The sequence below is a fragment of the Parasteatoda tepidariorum genome, chromosome 7, assembly GCF_982258835.1.
Source record: "Parasteatoda tepidariorum strain Cologne lab strain chromosome 7, Ptep-v5.0, whole genome shotgun sequence".
Lineage (NCBI taxonomy): Eukaryota > Metazoa > Arthropoda > Arachnida > Araneae > Theridiidae > Parasteatoda > Parasteatoda tepidariorum.
This window is the reverse complement of record NC_141761.1, coordinates 15,067,683-15,076,183: the sequence shown is the minus strand read 5'-3', so window position 1 is coordinate 15,076,183 and position 8,501 is coordinate 15,067,683.

Below are 8,501 nucleotides of genomic sequence, written 5' to 3'. Positions count from 1 at the left end.
AATTCATGCATTTAAATGTCTATTTTTTTGTATATTTACTTTGAGGAGGTAACTCAGATGCTTCTAAACTGGATTTCATCTTTTTAATTCGAAAAATATTCTGAAAAAATTTATTAATATATTGTATTTTTATTAAATTTTTCATATGAAATAATTCATAAGCAGCGGGAGGAAAACTACTAAATTATTGAGCTGAATCCTGAAAGAAATATTTACTATAATACGTTTCTCTCTAAATAAAAAAGCCCTAAGCGAAGATCCCCTCCGCTATTTTTGGGTGTTTATTTTAACTTTACATTTTGCTTTGCTGCACAAAAAGTGTAAGATTTAAAAACTTCAAATTACGAGGGATAAGCGGTGGTGGCTCAGGGGAAAGAACGCTAGCCTACTAATGAGTTTTGAGGATTTGAATTGCTGGTTGATACAAATTTCGTACCTGGCTGACATAAAATATTCCAAGGGATAGACCCATCGTGGATTAGAGTCCCATCATCGTCTTGATAACCATGGAAGGTTTTCGTGGTTTTCCTCACCATGGCATGGAAATGCGGTGCAGTTCCATGAAAAAGTTCTCCATGAAGGCAATTCGCTCCCTGCACTTTTATACAGGAGTTCTCTTATTTTTTGAATTGGATTCAAAATTAAAAGGATACAAAGTTGAACATTGATAGTTATAAGCTCAAATTCGGGTCGGCTGTTCAACGACAGTTATAAAATAAAATTACAAAGGATTATAAAAAAAAATGGACAGGGAGTGCAATGGAATAGAAAAATGACTTTTCTATTATTAGCTTGGAAATTGTTATCTGCAAAATCTGGTATAAAAAAATACTGTACTCTGCAGAACACAGAAATGCAAATACTAATTTGAAATTTTACGCGGTGAAAAGGCTAATTTTGTTCATGAACTTAATACCGGTATTCAAATTTGTTCGAAAATTAATTGCAATTTTATTATTGCCTTTTACGCATCTTTTTTTTCTCCTTCTGTTTCTTTTCACGTTATATTCATTTTGTTTTACTGAGCAAAAACGATAAGATTTATTATTTGAAATTATGATGAGTTGTAGAGAAAATTTAGATTTCGATAATTAACTTGAAAATTATTAATTGTTAATAAATAATACTACGATTGGCTGATATGTTTGCTAGAAAAGAAAACTTAATCAAAACTACCAAAATATTGTAAAACTTACTTCATTTCTGGCTGTAGGGGAACACCAAAAAGCCTAGTATTTTTGTAACGAAGTGGTTTAGTAATGTTTTCGGTAAAAATAACAAAAAATTAAGATTTTATAATATGAGTTGAAATGCGATAAATGTGGTAAAATTTCGTAACTTTACCATGATAGTTTAGAGCACTGTATGAAAATCATTTGTTCGGAAAAATTTATTATTCAGTTTTATATTTTTTACCAAATGTGAGGTTATAAGAGCTATAATTTTGAAAGCTAGAGTATCCGGTAAACTGCTATCATTTTAACAAAAAATTACGAAATACTTGGTTTAAATACTTGGTTTTATTAACAGAGTTATGGTTTCGTTTTGAAAAAAATTTATTATCATAGAATGCGGTAATTTAAGCAAAACTTTTTCTTCGTGTAGTTAGCTGAAAGGTAACTTGGTTAACATTTAATTTGCTGAAATAGTGGATTTATGTGTAAACTTAACAAGAATTTTGTTTTGAAATTCCAATATGTTCGAAAGCAATTGCAAATTTAAATACTCATTTGTTATATCTTTCTTAAAGTTTTTTTCTTTTTTTTGCTTTAAATATTGACTATTTATCAATTGTCATAAAAAATTTATTTTATAAGCTTGCACTCAATTTGTTGTTAATCAAAAGTAGCGAAAGACAGCGAGAGAGAGATTTGTATGTTGCCTAATATCACTCTTAATATTTATATTGACATTTTTAAAAGCAATAAACTTAAATAAATCACGTTAAAACCATTCCCTATTTAAACTTTAATAAGTTCTATTAACGATTAAAATTACTTCGCATTCTTTTTTCCAATTGAATTACACAATCTGTATTCCTTAAGTTAGTTTTTTTTTTCAAGTAGAGATAATTATTTTTCAAATTTATTAAATCCTCTATTTCATTATGCTTAACAACATTTTCTTAAATAAAGCTACATTACTTGTATATTTTGAAAATAAAATGCTATGTGTTTTGTGAAAAGTGAAAAATATTGCAGATCAAGGAAGTATATATAAAGAAAAAAATCAATGATGAATGAATGATAAGCAATTACGGGAGTTGGTGAGCGGAGTAAGAAAAGGGTAAAGCCTGCTAGTTTTTATTTTTGTATAAATGGAATTATTTTTTAACAAAAAATAGACAGGTAATTTTTAACCATGCATTTAATAAAATATTTAAAGTTTCAAATGATGAAGAAAAAATAACTTTTTTTACAAGTTATAGTTATACGAATAATAGCAAAATAAAAATTGATGCTACTTCAAAAATATTCTATGCATGTTTTAAAACTGTGTGAAAACAAATAATGGATTTCTAAAATCAATGTTGATGCTTAAACGTAAATAAAATAAAGTTTTAAAGTTAAAGTTATGATTTTTATGTTAAAGAATTTAAAAATCGTGAATTTTAACGCCATAGAAAGTATAAATCTGCATAGCTAAATAGAATTTCATCGTATGAATATCATCTGTAAGAAAGTTAAAAGAACATCATTATCTTTATGAAGATAGTTAAAAGAAGTAAGTATTTAGTGGAAAAGTAAAGTAACTTCAAATTCTTGTTTAAAGTATCCAAGGCAATGAATTTGTTGCAGTTGGCCTATTTAGGATTTTAAATCTTTGTGATAATTAGTTTTCAACCAAAAACATAATTATTATTTAGTAATGTAAGTGAATAATGTAAAATAACACAGTCTTCATGCATTCATTCATAAAAAAACATTTTTTTTAACGTGGGAAGTAATTTATAAAGACTTTTAGACGAAAATATATTTTTTATTAGTTTATAATTTTGTAATACTAATATCATATTTTGCACATCCAGTTTGCTAATGTAAATAAATTTGCCCAATTAAAGATACTTAATTATTTATAAAAAATATTTCATAAAAAGAGAATGTGTTTTTTATATACTAAAACTGTTGAAAAGCTGATGAAAAGCAAAAAAATGGTTTATTTACTTAAATGTGTTTAATTATAGCAGTTTTACTGTTCATTATAAAGAAACGATATCCTAATTTACTACTCCACGAATCAAAATATGTATGTAAGCATTATTTCCCAGTTTATATGTATAAAAAATTTGCTTACGAAAAGTACTGAAATGAATTTTGATTTCAATAATTTTTCAATTTAGTAAGCTTGCTTATCGCTAATAGTTAATAAAAGGTTTTAGTGCATATTAGTTTTTTATTATGAGGACCAGAAATAGTTTTTAATAATTCAAAATAGATATTGATTACTGTTTGAAATCACCAGATAAGTATGTTTGAAGTCTTTGAAGTAAAAAGAATGTGGGAGAGAGACTGGAAGGAAGCACATTTTGTCCCCTACCCCCAATTCTAAGAAACATTCTTTTCAAGTACGGAAAATCTGCCCAGAAGGTGGTCCTTGATTGTACAGATTCTTTTGGCGAGAAAGTTTTTTATAAAAAAAGGAGATAAATACTCCATTTTTTAAAACTTTCTCGCCAAATGAATCTTTGCTTAGTCCCTAGTCCTAAAGGGGTCTACTTTCTTCTTTGCAAAAAGAGAGAACTAAACACTTTAAAAGAGCAAGTAAGTAAAATGTTTTTTCTCTTCAGCTCATGCATTTATTATATTAATTACATAGCTTTTTATAATTAGTTTTATTCGTTTTAATTGTATTTGTTAAGTTTTTAGAAATTATATTTTATAACAATCATTTTTTAGTTGGCTATTTCATTTTATGCTCTCCTGTAAGCTGTTAGTTTAGTTTTAAAATGAATTAGAAGATTTTTTTCATAAATAAAAGTTCAATTAACTCTATTTAATAAAAGAAGAATTTATAATTTCGTAGTCATTAATAACAAATGTTTCTTTCATTTTTCAGAAGCATTGCTTAATTTAATAATTTGCTTAATTTTGGTAGCCATTTTTTTTCTTTGGAGGACTGTAAAAAAACATTATTTGAATAATCTAAACCGCGGGTGTCAATTATTGTTTCAAAAAATACTTTTGATTAGATATGAGAAGTAATTTTAAATAATTTTTAAACCACCAAAAAATAAATAAATAAAACTAATATTTATAAATAATTCATTTGTTTTGATACTCAATATAATATATTTTGTTTACTAAATAAATGAATAACAAAATGACATATTAAATAGAAGGACCTTATTTCTAATTTTTATTTTGTTATTTTTATCTTTTTTTTTTGCATTTAATGAATTGCTGTAAAGGTATAAGAACATTTCAAATCTTTATATTAAGTTTATTGTCTTAATGTCTTTTTCTTAGCCTGCATTTGATTAAAGACAAATACTGGGAAACATCAAAAGATAATTATTCTGAACTTAATTATTTTATTAAAATTTTAATTTACAAACAGAACACTATAACAATACAGTTTTAAAAAAAACACTTAAGGTAAAATGCCACCGTTAATAATATTCAATTGCACAATGTCAGATTTGATTTAAGCGAAATCTTTCAAGTCTTTCACGTCACTCTCTGAAACCGAATTTAGGACGAGGGTCAGGGAGAGACTGACCGAGATGTGTTATCGGTCGATTAGAGAGAAATTCAAATTGGAATGTAGAATCGCAGTCAAAATAGTGTTGAATCAACTTGCACCTAAACAAGTTGATCTTATTCTGGGAAAGGAAAACAACATTCATCCGAACATTGTTAAGCTCACTTGGTGGTCGAGTTACACAAAGTTTATTCTAAACAAAAATTTTAGAATTTCAAGTCAAGCGCATCAGTACAGAAAACTATATTACGATAAGGAAAGCTTTGTTATCGTAAGGGAAGAGGATGTGAAGTATGCAAGAAAGGCTATAAAGCGATTGCATAAACTTAAAGTCATTGTTCAGAAGGATAATACGCTATCTTCCATAAGTCATTTAAATTCTTGTAAAAATAGCTTACTGATAGAAAGTACATGAAAAGAAATTGCAACATTTAAGTGATTTAACTATTATTTAAATTTTGCCTATTCTACTTTTCAGTGTAGATTCAAATTCAGTGCCTGTCATTGGAAAAAAAAACTTTTCAGTCTGATTATACGAGCTAATAATTCATAATACATTTATTACTTTAATTGAAATAATTAAGTATAATTAAGCTATGTAACAAAATATTGCTAGCTGTTGAGTAAATAATACATGAAATTCATTCAAAATGATGTTATGTAAAGCATTACTCTATAATAGGATTTTAAATAATTTATGATTTGAAATCTTTTAGGGAGAAAGAGAGATATTTTCTAATTATGCTATTTACAATCACCCAGGCACTAATTAAGTTAATTTCTATTAGATGTCTAGTATGTTTTTAAGATGTCACAGTACCTTTGCAACAATTATTTTAAATAAAGATATAATAATTCATTTTGTGGATGCTTTACATGCTCATTTAACTTATAATCAATAATTTATTTTCAAAAAGTAATTAAACTGTTTAATTTTTTTAACATTTTAAAAAAATTTGAAAAAATTCAAAAATTTTAAATCCCTAAGGCTTTTTTATTTGAACATATTTTCAAAAAATTTTTTTTCCCTTGGTGCTTACCATATTCATCTTAACAATTTGTGCATTTATTTGTTGATTAATCAATTAGAATATTTTTGATAGATTATTTTGTAAAAATGTAGAAAAAAAGGTTAAAAATTCCTGTTAGGTATATATAACATGCTGTAAAAATTTTAATACCTTATAAAATGCTTATTCCATGCACAGTTTAAATAAGTGTATTATACTCAAGATAAAAAAGTAATAATACTTAAATAGAAAAAATTCCTTAGGGATTTAATTAAGATTAAAACACAAAATTATCATCAATGAGGAAAAGCACTCTAAAATCTGTCTGCTGTGCAAGTTTCTGTATTAGGACAATCTAAAATCAGTCATAACTTTTTTAAAAATGTAGATAGATAGATGACTTTTTTTCAGTGAATTTGAAATAGTTTAAAGTTTTATTATAAGCAATAAAAAAATTCGATACTTTGGTCATTTTTTGGGTACTGTGACCTCTTAAAAATATTAAATTTTTTTTGCAGACATAAAGCATGTGATTGAAATGGAAAGTAATGAACATAAATGAATAAATGTATTTTAAATGCAATTGAAATATTTGACTAAAATTTCAAGTATTACTCAAAGCTCTTAGAAATAATATTTCTTTTAAATATACATGTATTAAAATAATTTAAATATCACATTATAAAGTTAACTATTTGATAATAGTAATTATTGTCCAATATGTCATTTGCAATATTGATAAAAACTAATAAAAATTTCATAGCAAATCAAATAATTCAGATGCATTTAGTTTATTCTAAAAATAATTAAGGAGTGGACTTTAAATTAAAAATATTATCTTCCTGGCTTTTTCATTTTCCACTTTATTTTTCATTTGAGTATACTAGGACATTTATCAAAATTAAAAAAGCAAGCCTCTCACAGAGACATAAGTAAGCTTTTCTTCTGTTATCTGTTCAATATTAGATGGCTAAATATATGGTTCATCATTAAATTGGAAGCATTTGAGATGCAACAACATCCTCAAAAATATTCATAGAAAAGATCTGCATAATAAATGTTATTGTGATTTCATAATTAATGTCATGAAATTACTAAAATATTTCTTGTGAACTTAGCTAAAAAATTTTTTTTTCCTTTTAACTCTGAAATGTAAACTAATTATAATAATTATAATAAAAGGCTAAGAAATAGAAGTCCTATCACTTTTTCTTTTTTATTTGTAGTGAAGAGCAGTTCTGGTATGATAACAACAAATGAAAAGGAACAATTCTGGCACCGCCGCTGGAATAGAACACATGAAGAGAAAGGTATTTTGTTGCCGTTGAACATAAAAGAATTTGAAAATGGTTTACCCTACCTTCCAAAAATATATAAACTTATAAATATAGATTTTATATGAATGATAAATAGGTTTAAGTAGCATTCAATTTTACTCAAAAATGATAACTAGCTACAAATTAGATTTAAAAAAAATTTTAAATTTAAATCAGTGACATTTAAAAAAAAAAAAAATCCAAGTGGTTTAAATTATGATTTTTCCTCTTTCAATACCTATTCATGTTAAATAATTCCTTGTTAACAATGTTTGATATTTCTGATTCATACCGAAATAAAGACAATAATGTTATCTTTTTAACATATTAATAACTGGTGCATTCATATATTTTAAATAGGCATTAAGAAAAGATGTTGGTGCATGCAAAAGTCTCATTCAGACATGTATTCTTTAATCCAACATGCTAAGCAGGGCATGTATTAAAATGTTGAAATTTTTTAAGCACTAGGAGATCCTGAATAACACACAAAAATAATGGGTTAGCGTTATTTTTAAAAAATATCTATAAATTTATTAAAGAAAATTATTTAGAGTCATATAATAATAATAAGAACAAACAGGTATGAAAGTTACAACAATAAATTTAACATGTTAAGCAACATACCGAGCTGGTTCTAAGAGTTTTTTAGCAGTTACACCATCTCCCTGCTTTAACTTGATCAATGCCAATTCAGTCATAGTGAAAGGTATCAAATACATATCATCTTTAACTCACTTTTCACTGAAATATTTCCAATTGTTTAGGATCACAAAAAATATAATTAATCAACCAAAAAATCCTAAAGGACTTTTGAAATGAAATCATAAGTTTTTCTGTATTGTTTAGCTTTATTCATTCACATATAGCACGAAATAATTATTTCTTATATTTTAGTATTTTTATTATTCTTTTGAGGTCAAAATGCAGCAAATTTACATTTTGTTTGAAAATATTCATAAAAATTCATAAAAAGAAGTTTTTAAATAATAACATGTAATATAAGTCTTATAATGTATAATGTTAATCCTTCACTAAATAGTTTTTTTCTTCCTCTTTTTTGAATCAAATTTTCACTTAATCATAATACTTCATTAGAAATTAGAAATTTTTCTCCACTTCCATAAACTTTCTTGTCTTTAGTTAAATAAACTCAGTAAATATTAATGGTTACCTTTTGTAGAAAAATATCCAACATTCTTTTTCTTATCTAGGGAAAAACTATTATTTGGAAAGGAAGTAAAAAGTTTCTTTTAAAACAAAATTTCTTAAAACTTTATGTTAATAAGTAAATCAAAATCAACCAACTACTTTGTGATTCATATGTTTATGCTTATTATCATCTTTTTTAGAGTATAACAAAAGTTTGAAAAAATAATGGACATCAAATATAGCTTAAAAACATAGAAAAAATATTACAAAAATAGAAATTAAATTTTCAAAGCATGAAAATTAATAAAGTCTATTTCAACAA